The sequence below is a fragment of the Marmota monax genome, unplaced genomic scaffold (assembly GCF_021218885.2).
Source record: "Marmota monax isolate L192 unplaced genomic scaffold, Marmota_monax_Labrador192_F-V1.1 WCK01_AAM20220418_F8-fsc00011, whole genome shotgun sequence".
Lineage (NCBI taxonomy): Eukaryota > Metazoa > Chordata > Mammalia > Rodentia > Sciuridae > Marmota > Marmota monax.
The window spans coordinates 15,383,668-15,401,905 of NW_026693082.1; positions in this window are offsets into that span (position 1 = coordinate 15,383,668).

The window sequence follows — 18,238 nt, forward strand, 5'->3', positions numbered from 1 at the left end:
CGCCATGTGAGCACAGAGATTTTGCAAGGGTCCCAGGATGGACCTGCTGTTAGCTGATCAAGGTCCCTGGTAGGTCAGGCAATGAACAGATACCTCCAGGCTACTGTGTGCTGACTGTGTGACAGTTTCCATCTCATTTTGTGCCTCCAGTTCTCATGATGGTCTTAAAAGCTATTTCTGTCACTTCCTATTTCCAACCTCAGGGTCACTGAGCTGGCTGTTCAGAAGACAACCCCACTTGGCTCTGGCCCTAAAACCCAAAACCCAACATCCATTGTGCACCCTGCAGGAAGAGCCTGCCTGCTCCCAAAGGTGAATGTGAATGCCCTCCTGTAGGGCAAGAGAGATGTCCTATGGCAGGACAGTGTGGTTTATCTCTAGAGCCACCAGGTGTCTCTCTGACCAAAACAACCTCCCAGTCTGTAGCTAGAGTGCACATTCTCTTTATCATTTTTTTATGCATCTGGAAATCCAAATAAATGTCATCATAAAGAAAACATGGAATAGGGAAGAATGTGAGGCTAGAGTTGTGCCCTGGCACCTGGGGCCTCCACGCTACATTTAACACCTGTACTTGCAGCTGGGGCTTCAGAGCCTCCTCACAACTCGTATATAGCTTTGCAGGGTATACACTCGGGTGACTTCACAGTCACCGTACTTCTCTATCATATTATATATTCGTGTAAATTTGGATACTTTATTTTGGCTTGAGCATTAAAAAAGAAAGAAAATGTTTTAAAAGGGCTCAGGCACCTGTAATCCCAGTGGCTTAGGAGGCTGAGGCAGGAGGATTTTGAGTTTAAAGCCAGCCTCAGCAACTTAGTGAGGCCTTAAGCAACTCAGCAAGACCCTGTCTCTAAATAAAATATAACACAGGACTGGGATGTGGCTTAGTGGCTAAAGACCTCTGGGTTCAATCCCCAGTACCAAAATAAATGAATAAAATAAAGGGCTCAAACATTGTTGGTGGCTCCAAACTTCCAAGTCCTCAAATTCCTGTGTTTGCTTTGGGTGCATAAGGCCCCATCCCAACTCCCCGAACAGAAATAGTTGTACATTGCAGAGCTGATACCCTGGTGGCCGGAAGATAGATCCTTAACATGGTCCTCAGGGACAAATGTCCCTGGGAAGGTTTACTTTCTCTGGACCTTTTTCCCATCTGTTCCATGAGAACTACCCACTCTACTCTCCCAAGATGTGAAATACGAGCCAGGTGTAGAGGCACACACCTGTAATCCCAGCAACTCAGGAGGTTCCCCAGTAGCAGCCCCCCCCCCCGCAAAAAATGGTAGAAAGGTCAGTGCCTAGGAACCCACCAACTACAGGATGGCAGATAGTCACAGGTGACCTCAGCAGGCCATGAACCACAAATGTGTTGTCCTGCCCTTTTGGATGGATCATCCTCCTTGTTGCAATTTTAAAAATAACCAAGTGTGATCTAGCGTCTCTGCTTCTCATCCGTAGATATAGGGATAACAGTAGTTCCCATTGCACAGGGTTGCTGTGTGGTGCGGAGGGGTCATTGGGGTAAAGCACTAGGAATGCTGCCTAGTGCATCCTGAATGCTCAACAGATGCCAGCTGCTGTTTTCATGAGCAATGGAGTCTCTATTCTAGGAAAATAAAACAACTCAGCCTCTCTGCCCTGAACAGGTAAAAGCAGTCTTTATATGTAGTATGGCTACCCTGGAGAAAATGCCTATTGACGTGTGTGTGTGTGTATGTGTGTGTGTGCATGTGTGTGTGCGCTGCCAGGGATGGAAGCCATGGCCTTGCACATGGTAGGCATATGTTCTGCCACTGAGCTACCCCCTCAACCTGAAGCTCTGCTTCTAAGGCCGAGGGAGCTATTAACTTAAGTTTGCTTAAAATGGAACAAACCAACCATTAGCATATGCCAGGCCAGACCCCTGCTTATTCCTCTTGGTTCCTGGTGGTCCTGGCATGTTATCTCCGGGATGGCACGTCCCATGTTCAAGGAAGGACCTTTCAATAGAAGATCATGCAATGTGGTGGATGTTATAAGCACCAGCCCTGAAGTTGGGCAGACCTGAGTTCAAACCCTGGCTCAACCCATCTGAAGAAGTTGCTGCCTTTCTGAGCTTCCAAATCAGTGCAAAACTTCTGCCTCATTTGTGGTGAAGGTTAAAAGATATTACGTATGTACAATGCCTAGCATAGTGCCTGACACATGGTAGACCCTCCTAAAAGGCAGTCAGTCATTGCTAGAATGACACTGATTTGGTGTCCTCAGGGAGAGACCTGTGGACAAGATGCTCAGAGAGGATCTGAATTGTCCGAGGATGGGATGTGGGCTTTTGGAAAATATTTATTGACTGAATAGGGCCAGTTTGCACAATGGAAATTGAGCAGAAAGTATAAGGGATGGGAGTGAACACCAAATGCCACAAAAGCAAAGTAACATTTTTAACATGACATTCCAGTCTGAGTTTTGGAGGTGGAATTTGTCTAATTCAACCCACCTGTGTTATATTTAGAACTTTGATCGTCGCACCAATCTTTTCTGATGTCTTTTCCTTTTTCTCTAGGATAGAATTATATCACTTTGGGGTGTGGTTTTCTAAAGATTGCACTAATTTTTTATTAAAATAGAACAACTTGCTCCTCTATTTCTGATGACCCAGCTTTAAGAGCTAAATATAACCCCATCCCCGTGGTGTGGTATTTCTATCACCAAAGTGAGTGGGCCGTGACATCATGGGAATTGAAGTCACAAAATAACCTGCCTTTAATAGTACACAAGGGGTTAGGGGGAGCACATGAGAGTATTTTTGAGTTTGGGGAGGAATATAGGTATTTTATAAATTTCTGTTTTATTTTTCCTGTTCGATTATTCGGACTAAAATCCACATGAGCTTCGAATCCAGCTAAATCCAGAGAAGAAAGTGTAAGGGATGGGAATCTGAAAGAAGTTTATGCTACCAGCCTCTGACTTTGGACACAATTGTTTGGGGGTTCTAATAGGGTTTCCTATAGAGTATGAAATATATGGGACACCTCAGGCTAGGACCTTGTTTGCCACTTAAAGTTCCATCCATCTCCAGGTGGTGTTTCAATGCTGAGCTCCTGCCCCTCCTTAAGGGATCCATGTGGGTGACCCTACTGCCCTGTTCCCTGCATTCTCCACCTCTTCTGTGAAGACACCAGGAAGGGTCCTACTTCTGTTTGGCTTCTTGCTGGCTCATCCCTTCCTCTGCTGGGGCTGTGGGACCATATAGTTCCCACGTGTGAAATCAACTGCTGTTCTCCTGTTGTGTCTTCAAAGTGGCCCTGTGGGAAGACCAGCCAATAGTGTGAGTCACCTCACGAAGCAGATCTCTCCATTGAACTCAAGTGATGTCGTAATTGGGAAGTGACCAGAGCAGGGACTGTGCTGGAATTCGCCCCTGCTGAGCGAGGGTGGCAGCTGCTTGTTTATCATGAGCAAAGCCACTAGGAAGTCACTGCCAAGTGAATCTTCTCGGGAAAGGAAACAGGCCTCAACTGTTGAGGCTCCTGTTTCAAGAGAGAACTCTTATGGTCGGGTGATTGATAAAGGATTCACTGAAACCGTCGGCCTCTCCCTGGCATTTTATCTCCACCTCCTGGAGCCAGCATTGCCTGGAAAAGAGGTGTGATTCGAGGACCAGAGAACAGAGACACGAATCTTGTCCTTGTGTTTTAACAAGACACAGCCCAGGTGCACAAAGGAAATGGGGAAAAGAATTCACCATCATGGACTGATAGTCCTGTCCCCAACACACACACACACACACACACACACGTGCATTGGGTAGGGACATTGGTGGGGAAGAGTGAACAAGAAAGCTTGAATTAGGTTGAGTCCCTGAAAAACTGCTTTTGACTATTCCCCCAACCCCACCCCATGGCTGAGTAGGATAAGGAGGGAAGAGGAGGGGACCTATATTTGGAGGTGAAAAATGCTCGAATCTCTTAAATCCTGAAGACTCGAAAACAAAGCAGACCCAATGGTCTTCATGCTGCATGATGCTGTTTGCAGGCTGAGTGGCCCTCTTATGGTTTGATGTGAGGTGTTCCCCAAAAGGTCACTCTGAGACAGTGCAAGAAGATTCAAAGGAGAAATGATTGGGTTGTAAGATTCTTAACCCAATCAGTGAATTATCCCCGGATCAGGATTAATTGAGTGATAACTGAGGTGGTGGGGTATGGCTGGAGGACGTGGAAATTGGGGTGTGGCTTTGGGGTGTGTATCTGTATATATTTGTATCTGGCAAGTAGAGACCTCTCTCTCTCTCTCTCTCTCTCTCTCTCTCTCTCTCTCCTTTCTGATCATCATGTGAGCTGCTTCCCCCTGCCACACTCTTCCGCCATGATGTCCTGCCTCAAGGAATGGAGCTGGCTGTCCATGGAGTGAGACCTCTGAAACCATGAGCCTCCAGTTGTTCTGGTCAACTCCTTTAGTCACAGCAGGGAAAACCTGACTAAAACAGGCCCAGAGCATCCTCCATGGCCTGGAGAGCCAAAGACAGGTGCTGCCTGAATGTGCAGTCAGGTGAGCTTGAGAGGGCAAGACCTTCCTGGTTAGCACTACACTCCCAAGGACTGCTCTGTACTAGACATTGGTGATCAAGGTGAAAACCTGCTATGCTGGGGACAAGAGGCTCTCTCAAGCTCTGGGTCATTTAGGGCTCCTGAATTCCTGTAAGACCTCGGGAGCCACATGGAGCCCAGTGATGGTCATTTCCAGCCTGGTAGATTTAGGAGTCGGAATGGCAATGACCTGGGGACATAAGTTTACAGACTAAGAGGTAAAGCTGCTTAGTTATCTGATGTCTTCCCTGCAGCAGACTACAAGGAAATGTAGTTTCTCTTCATCTGAAAAACCACATGGAATTAATACTTCTCTTTCAGTATGATGCCAAATACAGGCAGCACTTATTTTTTCAGCTGGGATAGAAAGAGCTTGCTGACTCTATGTTCTTTGGTCCCAGGTGTCTAAGTCACCATTAAAATTCCTCCATCATTACCAGCTTTATTCAAGGTTGGGGCTTGGACCCAACCCTTGACTGACACTTTATTGCCCATAGTCACCACAGATCCTTGATCCCCAGGAGATCTTCTGCTGATTTGCAGTCACAGTGTGTCTGGGTGTGGACCAGAATAAACACTTCTTACAACACATCCCTGGGCAGAACTCTGAATTGTCAAGTATCAGAAGCCACATCAAATAAAGCCAACCAAATCAAGGAACATGGAGCCAGGGTAGGGTGGGGGTAGTATTTAAAACAGGAGGGCGAGTATGCAGAAACATGCTTGGTCCTCAAGGAGGACAGGGTGAGGAATCTGAAGGCCACTAGGACCACTCAGTCCTTCTTCTCCTAACACAGTTGTAGGTGCTGGGGCTATAGCCAGAGAACAAAACAGACAAGGTGTCTTTCAAGAGTTTCAATTTTGGTGGAAAAAAGAGCAATAGGCAAATATCAGGTACTATCTACAAGTGGGAGGTGTTTGCATGATACTGTAGCAGGACAGGGGGGTACAGGTACCAGCCATGAGAGGTGGGAGGGGAGATTTTCACCAGCCAGTCCCTGACCTGCTGGGGGGACTCAGCTGGGAGGGCCCCAGGAAAGGCATGGCCAGTGTCATGAGCTGTCTGTGGCTGTGTGTGGACTGTTGCACATAGAAGCCTCCTGAGGGGGTAAGTCTGGCACTGGGAACTCCCTGTGGCACCCCCACAGGGATTGACCTCCTGATGCAGGTGAACTTCCCCCTCAAGCTCTGCCAAAGATCCCACACTGCACCTGAGATGGGTGTGACTTGCCAAGATGTCAATCAACTTGCTGACTGCAAGACATCATGAAGCAAGACTCTGTCCTTGAAACCTTATCCCTGCCTTTGATGGACCCCCTTACATAAACCACCGGAGCCATTTTCCCTTTGTCTAGTTCCAGAACTCATGTGGACTAGATCTATCAGGGGCTTCGCTCGTGTAAATCTAATTCAGAGTATTTCTGCTTTGTTACTTACTAATTATCTGAGATTGTAGTTTTAGGGTGGCTTGGATTCCCCTGGGCAAGAAGAACCCCCACAACCAATGAGATGCTGGCTGTCGCCTCTACCCTCCCAAAAGGCCAGCAAGACCATGTCGTCTGGGCATGGTGGCCAGAGCAAGAGGCTGGCTGGCTCAAAAGCTGATGGAAGACATTGGAGGGTTTTAAGGAGGGGAGTGACGTGACAGGATTCATGTTTTAAAAAGACCTCTCCAGCGGCTGTGGTGAATGGACTATAGGGAGTACAGGGGGCTGACCTTGGCCCAGACCCTTCTCAGAGCTCAGCAGGGCTGTCTGGCACAGAGTAGAAGTTCCATAGGTGTTGGACAAATTATCATCAGTCTTGTCTGTTATTTGTCCAGTCTTAGCTGGCTTAGGAAATGTAGTTTCTCTTCATCTGAAAAACTACATGGAATTAATACTTCGCTTTCAATATGATGCCAAATATAGGCAGCACTTATTTTTCTGCTGAGATGGAAAAAGCTTGCTGACTCTATTTTCTTTGGTCCCAGGTGTCTTAGTCACCATTAAAATGCCTCACGGATCCTTCATTACCAACTTTATACAAGGATTTCCACCAAACACTTCCCTTGCTGCCTGGTCCTTTGCTCCTAACCCTGGAGGAAAGTTTTCCTTCCTGCCTTCTTATTAATCTGCTAGGTATTGTGTGCCAACAGCATAGAGATGAAATGAATGCTCTCTGTGTGTGGGGTCGAGTGGGGGGATTGGAGAAGCAAGCACACACAGTAAGTGTCATGGGGACATTGGTAGGAGACACATAGAAGGGAGTGACATGCTCATCCATGCAGGTGCACACAAGGGCACCTGCCAGGATGGTCACTGCAGCACTGTTTGCACAGAAGTATCTGAGAGTTCATCTTAAGTAAGTGGATAGACAACTAGATGTACCTGTCATGTGCTGAAATACTCTGCAACATTCAGAATGAACCAACTAGATCCCCCTGAATCAATGGGGCAAAAGGACACTGTGGAGTGTGAAAAATTGCAGACAGACATAGAGTGGTGGCAATTTAGAAAACAGAAGAGTTCTATATGTCACTGCAGACAAAGGCTTCCCTTGCCAAAGTATAAACCTGGTGAGGAGATGCACGCCGAATGCAGAACAGTTCTTTCTTTCAGGGACAAGGGAAGAGGACAGGGTCTGAGCAAGATATGCAGCTGTATTTATAACTTGTTATGTCTCTAAATATGAAGCAGATGTGCCCAATTGTCAGCTCTGATTAAATCGGAGTGGTGGGTCCATGCATTTTTCTCGTATTGCTCTCTGCATTTCTATATATCCTTTTAAAATGTGTTAGTTAAAAAAATACATGTGGGTCTCAAGTTTGGAGAGAAGCCAGGATATAGCTGTAGAGTTGGGCTTACCTCACATCAGGCCCAGGCCAAGCAGTGGCTGAAGGTGCTGTCCTGGTCCTGGGTACTGGTCATAACCCAGAGGTGGGCACAGGCCTTGGTGCTTGTTATAAGAGAGGGAAATGGAGAAGGATATGTATTCAGGAGAAGGAATCAGAGAAGGAGCAGTCAGAAGGGATGTGTGAAAAGTTCCAGGAAAGAAGTTGTCATGAAAAATGTCAACTCGTGTGCATATAGAATGAGAGAGACTAACGCAGTGAATTCCCATGTCCCCGCTCTGATCCTCTCCATGAAGTAAATAATTGTCAAGATCTTACTTTATTCTATATGCTTCTTCTATTCCCCCTTTCCTTCCATTAATATAAAGGAAATCCTGGACCTCGTGTCTTTCTGCCCCTGCACCCTGCAGTGTGCATTTCTAAAATACCCAGACATCAAGAAAGCTTTTTAAAATAAATATTATGACCAAAGAACTTCTGTGGAGAGCGGTGATTTGAATCATGGTCTGACTCCCTGATGGCTGTGTTGCACGGGGAACTTCCTGTACAAAGGTGCAGGTCGAGTGGCCCCATTGCCATTGTGACACCAACTAGAGGGGGCTGTGGGCAAAAGCATATTGCGTTATTAGTGGAGACCTTGAATTCAGGCACCAGCTCCCAGGGATAGAGGATTTTAAACAAGATGACCCTAATGCCCCGCCAGTCCTGCATCCTTCAGATTGCCTGCTTTGTTAAAACTTTCCCAAAAATAATCTTTTTTTTAAAAATATATTTATTTACTTATTCAAATTAGGTATATATGGCAACAGAATGCATTTTGATTCATTGTACACAACTGCAGCTCAACTTTTCATTTCCCCGGTTGTACACCATGTAGTGTTGCAAAATAAGTAAAGTCATACATGTAATGATGTCCATCTCATTCCACCATCTTTCCTGTCCCCATGCCTCCTCCCCTTTAAAATCAAAGTTCCTCCATTCTTCCCAACTCCCCTAACCCCCATTATGGATCAGCATCCACTTATCAGAGAGAACATTTGGCCTTTGGTGTTTTGGGGTTGGCTAACTTCACTTAGCATGATATTCTCCAACTCCATCCATTTGCCTGCAAATGACATAATTTTATTCTCTTTTAATGCTGAGTAATATTCCATTGTGAATATATACCACAGTTTCTTTGTCCATTCGTCTATTGAAGGACATCTAGGTTGGTTCCACAGTTTAGCTACTGTGAATTGAGCTGCTGTAAACATTGATGATGATTTTAAGTCCTTTGGGTATTTGCTGAGGAGTGGGATAGCTGGATCAAATGGTGGTTCCATTCCAGTTTTCTAAGGAATCTCCATACTGCTTTCCATATTGGTTGTACCAATTTGCAGTCCCACCAGCAATGTATGAGTGTACCTTTTCCCCACATCCTTCCCAACACTTATTGTTGTTTGTATTCTTAATAGCTGCCATTCTGACTGGCATGAGATGAAATGGTAGAGTAGTTTTGGTTTGCATTTCTCTAATTACTAGAGATGCTTAACACTTTTTCATATATTTGTTGATTGTATTTCTTCTTCTGAGAAGTATCTCATCTCCTTAGCCCACTTATTGATTGGGTTGTTTATTTTTTTGATGTTAAATTTTTTGAGTTCTTTATATATCCTGGAGATTAGTGCTCTGATGCATGTGTGGCAAAAATCTGCTCCCAAAATGTCGGCTCTCTCTTCACCTCATTGATTGTTTCTTTTGCTGAGAAGAAGCTTTTTAGTTTGAATACATCTCATTTATTGATTTTACTTCCTGCACTTTAGGAGTCTTGTTAAGGAAGTTAGGACCTAATCCAACATGATGAAGATTTGGGCCTACTTTTTCCTCTATTAGGTGCAGGGTCTCTGGTATAATTCCTGGGTCCTTGATCCACTTTGAGTTGAGTTTTGTGCATGGTGAGAGATAGGAGTTTAGTTTCATTTTGCTGCATATGGATTTCCCGTTTTCCCAGAACCATTTGTTGAATAAGCTATCTTTTCTCCAATGTATGTTTTTGACACCTTTGTCCGGTATGAGTTAACTCTATTTATGTGGGTTAGTCTCTGAGTCTTCTATTCTGTACCATTGGTCTACATGTCTATTTTGGTGCCAATATCATGCCATTTTTGTCAATATAGCTTTGGAGTATAGTTAAAGGTCTGGTATTGTGATACCTCCTGCTTCACTCTTCTTGCTAAGGGTTACTTTGGCTATTCTGGGTCTCATGATTTCTTTTCCTATTTCTATAGGGACTGACATTGGGATTTTAATTGGAATTGCATTGAATCTGTATAGTGTTTTGGGTAGTATGGCCATTTTGACAATATTAGTTTTGCCTATTTAAGAGCATCTTTCTAAGGTCTTCTTCAGTTTCTTTTTAGTGTTCTGTAATTTTCATTGTAGAGGTCTTTCAACTCTTTGTTAAATTGATTCCCAAGGTTTTTTTTTTTTCTATTGTGAATGGGAAATTTTTCCTAATTTCTCTTTCAGAGGATTCATCACTGATGTATAGAAATACATTTGATTTATGGGTATCAATTTTATATCCTGCTACTTTGCTGAATTCACTTATTAATTCTAGAAAATCTCTGGTGGAATTTTTGGATCCTCTAAGTATAGAATCATGTCATCGGCAAATAATGATAGTTTGAGTTCTTCTTTTCCTGTTCATATTCCTTTAATTTGTTTCATCTGTCTAATTTCTCTGGCTAGGGTTTCAAGGTCTATGTTGAATAGAAGTGGTAAAAGAGGGCATCCCTGTCTTGTTCCAGTTTTTAGAGGGAATGCTTCCAATTTTTCTCCATTTAAAATGATGTTGGCCTTGGGTTTATCATACATAGCTTTTACAATGTTGAGGAATATTCCTACTATCCCTAGTTTTTCTAATGTTTTAAACATAAAAGGGTACTGTATTTTGTCAAATGCTTTCTCTGCATCAATTGACACAATCCTATAATTCTTTAAGTCTATTGATGTGATTAATTATATTTATTGATTTCTGTATGTTTAACAAAACTTGAATCCCTGGAATGAACCCCACTTGATCATGGTGAGTTATTTTTAACATGTTTTTTATGCAATTTGCCAGAATTTTATTGAGAATTTTTGCATCTTTGTTCATCAGGGATATTGGTATGAAATTTTCTTTTTCCTTGATGTGTCTCTGCCTGGTTTGGTATCAGGATGATACCAGATTCATAGAATGAGTTTGGAAGGGTTCCCTCCTTTTTTATTTCATGGAATAATTTGAGGAGTGTTGATATTAATTCTCCTTTGTAGGTCTTGTAGAACTTGGCTGTGAATACATCTGGTCCCGGGATTTCCTTGGTTGGTAAGCTTTTGATGGTGTCTTCTATTTCCGTGCTTGAAATTGATCTGTTTAAATTATGCACATCCGCTTGATTCAGTTTGGGTTGTTCATATGCCTCTAGAAATTTGTTGGTGTCTTCAAAGTTCTCTGTTTTACTGGAGTATAAATTTTCAAAATAGTTTCTAATTGTCTTCTATATTTCAATAGTGTCTGTCATTATGTTTCCTTTTTCATCACAAATTTTAGTAATTCTCTCTTTCTTTTCATTAGGATGACTAAGGATTTGTCAATTTTATTTATTTTTTTTGTAAAACCAGCTTTTTATTATGTTAATTTTTTGAATTGATTCTTTTGTTTCAATTTCATTGATTTCTGCCCTAATTTTAATTATTTCCTGTATTCTACTACTTTTGGTATTGGATTGTTCTTCTTTTTTTAGGGCTTTGAGATGTAATGTCAGGTTGTTTATTTGTTGAATTTTTATTCTTTTAATGAATGAGCTTAATGCAATGAACTTTCCTTATAACACTGCCTTCATAGTGTTCCAGAGATTTTGATATGTTGTATTGGATATCTCATTTACATCTAATAATTTTTTTTATTTCCTCCCTGATGTCTTCTGTTATCCATGCATCATGCATTGTGTCATTTAATCTCCAGGTGTTGGAGTAAACTATATTTTTATTTTATAACTGATTTCTAATTTCATACCATATGGTCAGAGAGAATGCAGAGTAGTATCTCTTTTTGTATTTGCTAAGATTTGCTTTGTGGCATAACATATGGTCTATTTTGGAGAAGGTCCATGTGCTGCTGAAAAAAAAGTGTATTTGCTCATTGATGGATGGAATATTCTACATATGTCTGTTAAGTCTAAATTATTGATTGTATCATTTAGTTCTATAATTTCTTAGTTTAGTTTTTATTTGGAAGATCTATCTCATGGTGAAAGAGTTGTATTAAAGTCTCCCAGTATTCTTGTGTTGTGGTCTATTTGATTCTTGTAGCTGAGAAGGGTTTGTTTGACATACATAGATGCCCCATTGTTTGGGACATAGATATTTATGATTGTTATGTCTTGTTAATGTATGAATCCCTTTAGCAGTATGAAATGTCCTTCTCTATCCCTTTTCACTAGCTTTGGTTTGAAGTCTACTTTATCTGATATGACGATGGAAACCCTTGCTTATTTACATGGTCCATGTGAGTGATACATTTTTTCCCCACCCTTTTATCTTTAGTCTGTGGATGTCTTTTCCTGTGAGATGAATCTCTTGAAGGCCGCATATTGTTGGGACTGTTTTTTAAATTCAGTTTTTATCTTTTTAAACATTTATTTATGTATCTTTAGTTTTAGGCAGACACATTGTTTTGTTTTTAGGTGGTGCTGAGGATCGAACCTGGTGCCCCATGCATGCTAGGCAAGCGCTCTAACACTGAGCCACAGCCACAGCCCCAGTCTGTGTCTTTCAATTGATGACTTTAGGCCATTCACACTCAGGGTTATTATTGAAATACGATTTGTATTCCCAGACATTTTGGGTTATTTTTGGTTTTTAACTTGACTTGTTTTCTCCTTTGATTGGCTTTTCCTTTAGTGTAGTTCCTCTCTTTGCTGATTTTCATTGTTGTTTTTCATTTCCTCCTCCTGGAATATTCTCCTGAGGATGCTCTGTAGTGCAGGCTTTCTCACTATAAATTCTTTTAACTTTTGTTTATCATAAAAGGTTTTTATTTCATCATCAAATCTAAAGCTAAATGTTGCTGGAAATAAGATTCTTGGTTGGCATTCATTTTCTTTCAGAGCTTGGTATATATTGTTCCAGGATCTCCTGGCTTTGAGGGTCTGGGTTGAAAAAAATCTGCTGAGATCCAAATTGATCTCCCCCTATATGTGATCTGATTCCTCTCTCTTGTGGCCTTTAAGATTCTATCCTTATTCTGTATGCTATGTGCCTTATGTAGATGTGTTGTAATTTTGTACATTTTGTGTCTTGTAAGCCGCTTGTGTTTGATTTTTCAATTCATTCTTTGTGTTTGAGAAATTTTCTGATATTATTTCATTAAAGAGATTGTGCCTGCCTTTGGTTTGAATTTCTGAACCTTCCTCTATCCCAATAGATTTGGTTTTTTGATGTTATCCCATAATTCTTGGATGTTCTCTTCATGGTTTCTTACCATCTTCATGTGTGTTCAACTTTATTTTCAAGATTATATATTTTGTCTTTATTATCTGACATTCAATCTTCCAAGTGATCTAGTCTGTTGGTGATGCTTTCTATAGAGTTTTTAATTTGGTTTATTGTTTCCTTCATTTCACAGATTTGTTATGTTTTACTTTTTTTAGAATCTTTCTTAAAGTAATCTTTTGCTACCTGTATTTCCTCCCTTATCTCTTTGTTGGAGTGACCAATTTTTATCTGTATTTGCTCTCTTATGTCATTCTTTAATTTGCAGATCATTTTAATTATGTACATCCTGAACTCCTTCTCTGACATTTCATCAATTGCGCTGTCAATGGATTCTATTATTGTAGTATCTTGGTTTGTTTGGGGCACTTTCTTCCCTTGTTTTTTCATTTTGTCTCTGTGTCTTCCTTTCTTGCAGTGTGGGTCTGAGGTATTGCAGATTTCTACCTTATAATCTTGTAGTGTTCCTGCAGATTACCTGTCCCTCACCTTGGTGTTGGGCTTCCAGTCCCTGGCAGGTGTCCCAAGATGAATGCTACTGCAACTAAAGGTGGTGGTGGCAGTAGCAGAGGTAACTTAAAACTGTAGTGGGGGTGTCCCAAGATGGATGCAACCACTTTCAGAGATAGGGCTGAAAGGTCAGGCCTTACAGTGGCTTTGTGCTGCCTGTTCACAGATGCAGCACTGTGGCCTGCGGTGCTAAAGCAGCAGCTGCCTCTAGGGCCTGTCTGTCGTCCCAAGGAGGAGGCAACTACGTGGGGAAAGCTATGGCAATGGCTGCAGTGACCCAAGATGGGGGAGCAACCTGTTGGTAAATGTGGAGCCACAGCGTGGTCCTCCACGCTGCCCAAGGGTGGTCCTAAGCCTGAGCTCTCACACTGGTCAGTGTGGGTGGTCCTAGACCTGAGCCTGGGCTCTGGCATGGGTCAGCAGGTCAGTGGGGGCACAGATAACCTTTTGATGATGAAACCTATATACTAAATGTGCTGAGCTAGCTCTCGGTCAGTCAAACTCCAGCGGAGCTTGGCTGCCCACCTGGCTCCACCTTTTTCTCTCTTTTATTTTTTCCTGTCTTTTCTTCATCCCCCATGGCTCCTCCTCCAGTATTACTCCCTTAATTACTGCCATGGCTCAGAGAGAGATGAGACAGCTGTGGCAGTTGGCACCCAAACAGGGACATGAGAGGCCCAGGCAGACCTCTTTCTTGGTAGTTTTCTTAAGAGCCAGGGTTTTACCATGTTGCCCAGGTTGGCCTCAATCCTCTGGACTCAAGCAGTCCTCCTGTCATGGCCTACACAGTACTGAGGCCACAGGCACATGTCCCCACACCCACACTGAGGAAGAGGGAGATGTCAGCAGCTTTGAATGTTGCAGATGCTGTGAGAGAGTTGAAGGTCAAGGGGGTGGAGAACAGAGACCTTCTGAGGCTGCAGAGGTGGCAGGAGAGGGTGCTGGCCCCAAGGCTTTGCTGAAATAAGCAATAGGGGGTCATGGAGGGTCTTCGAGAGAATAAGCACCGAAAAATGCAGCACATCAATTTATGAAGTTTGATGGTTGGGAATAAAGAGAGGGAGAGAGGAAGGGAGAGAGGAAGAGAGAGAGGGAGAAGAGGATGGAGATTGACGGTGGCCAGGACAAGCAAAATATTTTTAGGATGGAGAGATCAATATTTGGAGGCTCAGATAAGTATGAAAAGGAAGCAAAATTGATAGAGCAAATCCTTGAAGGGGCAGAAGTGAATGAGAGGAAGAGTACAGTGAAGCTAGTTCTCCAACACGTGAACGTGAAGTTACTCCCACTATCCAGAGGTGGGAGGAAGGGAGTCAACATTGTTGGAGGGCCCTGAGCTTCAGCTTGGAACATGGGAATTTGGGACTCCTATGGGCAAAGAAATGAGGGTCAACCCAGGATTGTGATGATGCTGTGGTTTATCAAGTGTTCATTCAGGTCACGAAAGCCTCATCAACACACTTGATGACACAACACAGCTCAGGAGAGTGGATTCAGAGATATTAAGTAATTCCTCCAATGCACACTTAGCAAATAGCAAGGGCCCTTCTTCACAGCCCTGAGGATCCATTGTCTCTAAACTGCAGGTATTTCTGGTGGCACCAGTCATCAGGACAGTGAGGATTTCTCTAACATCTCCCAGGAAATAGCTGGCTGGATTGACTCAGGTGTGTAAGGTACCTGGAGCCTTGGGCAGGCAGAGGTAGGAGAAGATTGGGGATACAGGAACCTAGGGCTACTCCTCAATTGTCTTGAATTTCTGACCCTGATTCCACTCTCTCCCTCTCCTTCCTTCTCTGAGCAGCCTCTCTGGAGAGAATTCTTCCTTGTCCTCAGCTGATCTTTTACCTGGTTTTAAAGGTAAAAACATGGCAGCCCACCAACTTGCTGCCATTAATTTGGAAGGAGGAGGAGGCCTGTGGATGTTGTGGATCCACTGGAAAACCTGTTAGAAAAGGAAAAACAACAACAACAATTGTCCATTGAGTTCCATGGTGATGTTTGCCATCTTTGGGGACTGTGTTACAAAATAGGAAGATCCAACCAGCACTAGGAGGTGGGTGGACTGAGATCCATAAATCATGTTCGCAATCTTTAAGAAATGCCTTTCCTGGGCCAGTATGGGGGCAAGCAGGGTTTAAGTCCTCAGGTAAGTGTTAAGTGGGATATTACTTGTCCTGCTTGGAATAACAGAGAATAAGGCACTGGGTTTGTAGTGGGACAGGGAGAGCCGAGTTTAGATCACCTAGAGTGAGTCAGTCTGCTTTCCAGAACCTAAAGGTGAAATAGGAATGATGCATGAGAATGATGTCTATGATTGGTGGAGGAGGAAAGGACTGAAAAAAGAGAGAGAGAGAGCTGTCAATCAACCTTTGCTGAATTTAACTGAAACAGGAAAGATGTGCATAATATGGTACCCAGAAGAAAATCACCAAGTGAAAGAGAAATTTAAGGTGCATGACTTAAAGAATCAAAGATTCCTTGGGTACCTGACCTGAGGTCACCCTCAGAAGCTCTTAGCCAATGGTACCCAAGGGAGCCAGACCTGGCCTGGGATATCAGGGACGAGGGGCTGGGCTTGTTCCCTGCTCAGATCGCTGGAAGTGCCCAATGTAAGTCAGGACCTGGGACATGTGACTTCTTCCTCTAAACTGAAATGCAGATTGAAATAGAATGTGTTCAACAAGGAAAGAATTCATTGACAATAAGTACTTCAAACACATGCCAGTCACCATAATAAGTAGATATAAACCCTTTACATGCCAATTCTCTTGCAACCCGCTTGAAGAATACTACTGTTTCTTCTGTGTGGTGCAGGAGGAGCTGAGACAGGAGCTCAGAGCCATTCAATGGAAGCTAAGGAAGCTTTCCCCCTGAGGCCCGTCCACTGCCTGGGGCCCTGCCAGCCCTGGAAGGAGACCAGCAACGTGTTCTTGTGGTTGTGTATTTTCTTCTTCTTTTTTAGTGTTTTCATTAGGGGATTATAATTATACATAATAGTGGGATTTATTTGGACATAATCACAGATGATAGAATATAACTAGCTCCATTTCAGTCTCAGTACTTCCTCTATCCCTTCTCATCTTCCTCATCCTGTTCCCCTTCCTCTACTCTGTGGTCATGTATTTTATAAGTTTTGCAAAAGAAAATTATTGTATTTGCTATTGGTTAGAATATGTTTTCCTTTCCCCTCTGACGTCCTCAATAGGGCACATATATTCCCTGTGTCCGGTGATGTCAGATGGCCATGGTGATGGGGGTGGGGGTACAGGACTGTTGAGCTGGAGATGTATTCAGTTTGGACCGAGTGAGGTACGTTTATGTGATTTCTTCACCTCTGCCTTTGGTTCAAGCTAATTTTGTGTCGGAAGAATTTCTAGGACTTCTTGGACTGCCACCTTTCTGATCTGCCAGTGTCATGGCTGTGTCTTTGTGGGGCACACGGAGGGGGGCGGAGACACAGTTCTGAAGCACCTGGAGCTTGAAGCTACTCTGTGGGGAGCTCTCCCAGTTACCAGATGGGCAACCTTGTTAGCAGCGTCCATTCTCATGGACGGAAGGTCTCTCGTGTCAGGAGTATTTTCAATATCACAGTTTTCTTTCTTGATGGCAAGTCCAAGAAAAACAATTTATTGCAATTGCTGTGTTTTTAGGGCACAAATCAATAGTAGTACTAAATATAGCAAGTGTATCTATACATGGAATCTCGTGTTCTATGTATTCCAACACACAATAATGAAAACGTTTCCAACAACCATGCTAGAGGAAAGACTAAATTGTCTTCTATAAAGTCGTCATGTGAAGAGATGATCAGAGCCCCCTCCCCCACCAAAAAATAGGGTAAAAATATTACAGAGTGTATGTTTTTAATAAAAGCATAAGGTTGTTTTTCTGGATTGTATGGCGTTTTGATATTTGTCATCTCTTTAATATTTGTAATTTTACCATCCAAACCATCACTTTTATATCTAATATTTTATTTGTCATTTTATATTCTTTTCTTCTTTAAAACTCCAAATTGCATGAGTGTCAAGTCCCACAAACTCTGTAGCTCTTTCTGCCAAATAGTTGACAAGGTGAAATCATGCCCACTTCATGGCCCAGGGAGGATTTGAAGCCAGAACCCAAGTGCTGGCCTCACAGGGCATCTTGGACTAATACCATGCACCACTTTGCTGGGACCTTGGGACAGTGCAGGTTCTGTCTAGCTCTGTCAGCGTGCAGGGCCCAGGCGGTGTGAGTCTGCTACTCTGTGGGCCACGCTCTGAGGGGCCAGGGTCTCGAAGCTAATGTGCTCCATGGCTAGCTCTTGTGCCCTGTGACTAGATCACTGTAATTGCTTCCTTATGAAGGGGACCTCACTGATAATCGCCTTCCCCTCACTTCAATCCTGGAGACCTGTGTGAATTGAGAAGTTTTGGGAACACCTTTTGCACTCCTTGACTTCCCTCCTACACCTTTTGGAGCTCCTCCCATGGACTGTGTAGTTTCCAGAGGTCATTACTAAGCTCTCGTCTTCTCTGCTCCAGGTGGGCATGTTCCCATTTTGCAGACAAAAGCATCTCATCCAGGGAGGTAGTGTGACTTGCTCAGTGTGACAGGGTCAGTTGAACTCACAGCTCTGGTCACCCTCTCACCTAGTGGCAGGTGAGCTAAGTGGGAACTCCCAGCAGTCATTTTTGAGTGTTTAAGAAGAATGTCCTCCCCATCATCCTGCACCTCGGGCAGCAATACCCAGGCCTCTCTTTTCTAAGATCATCTCCAGTCTGGGATTGGCCCAGGGTGCCACAGGAAGCCTCAAGATCTG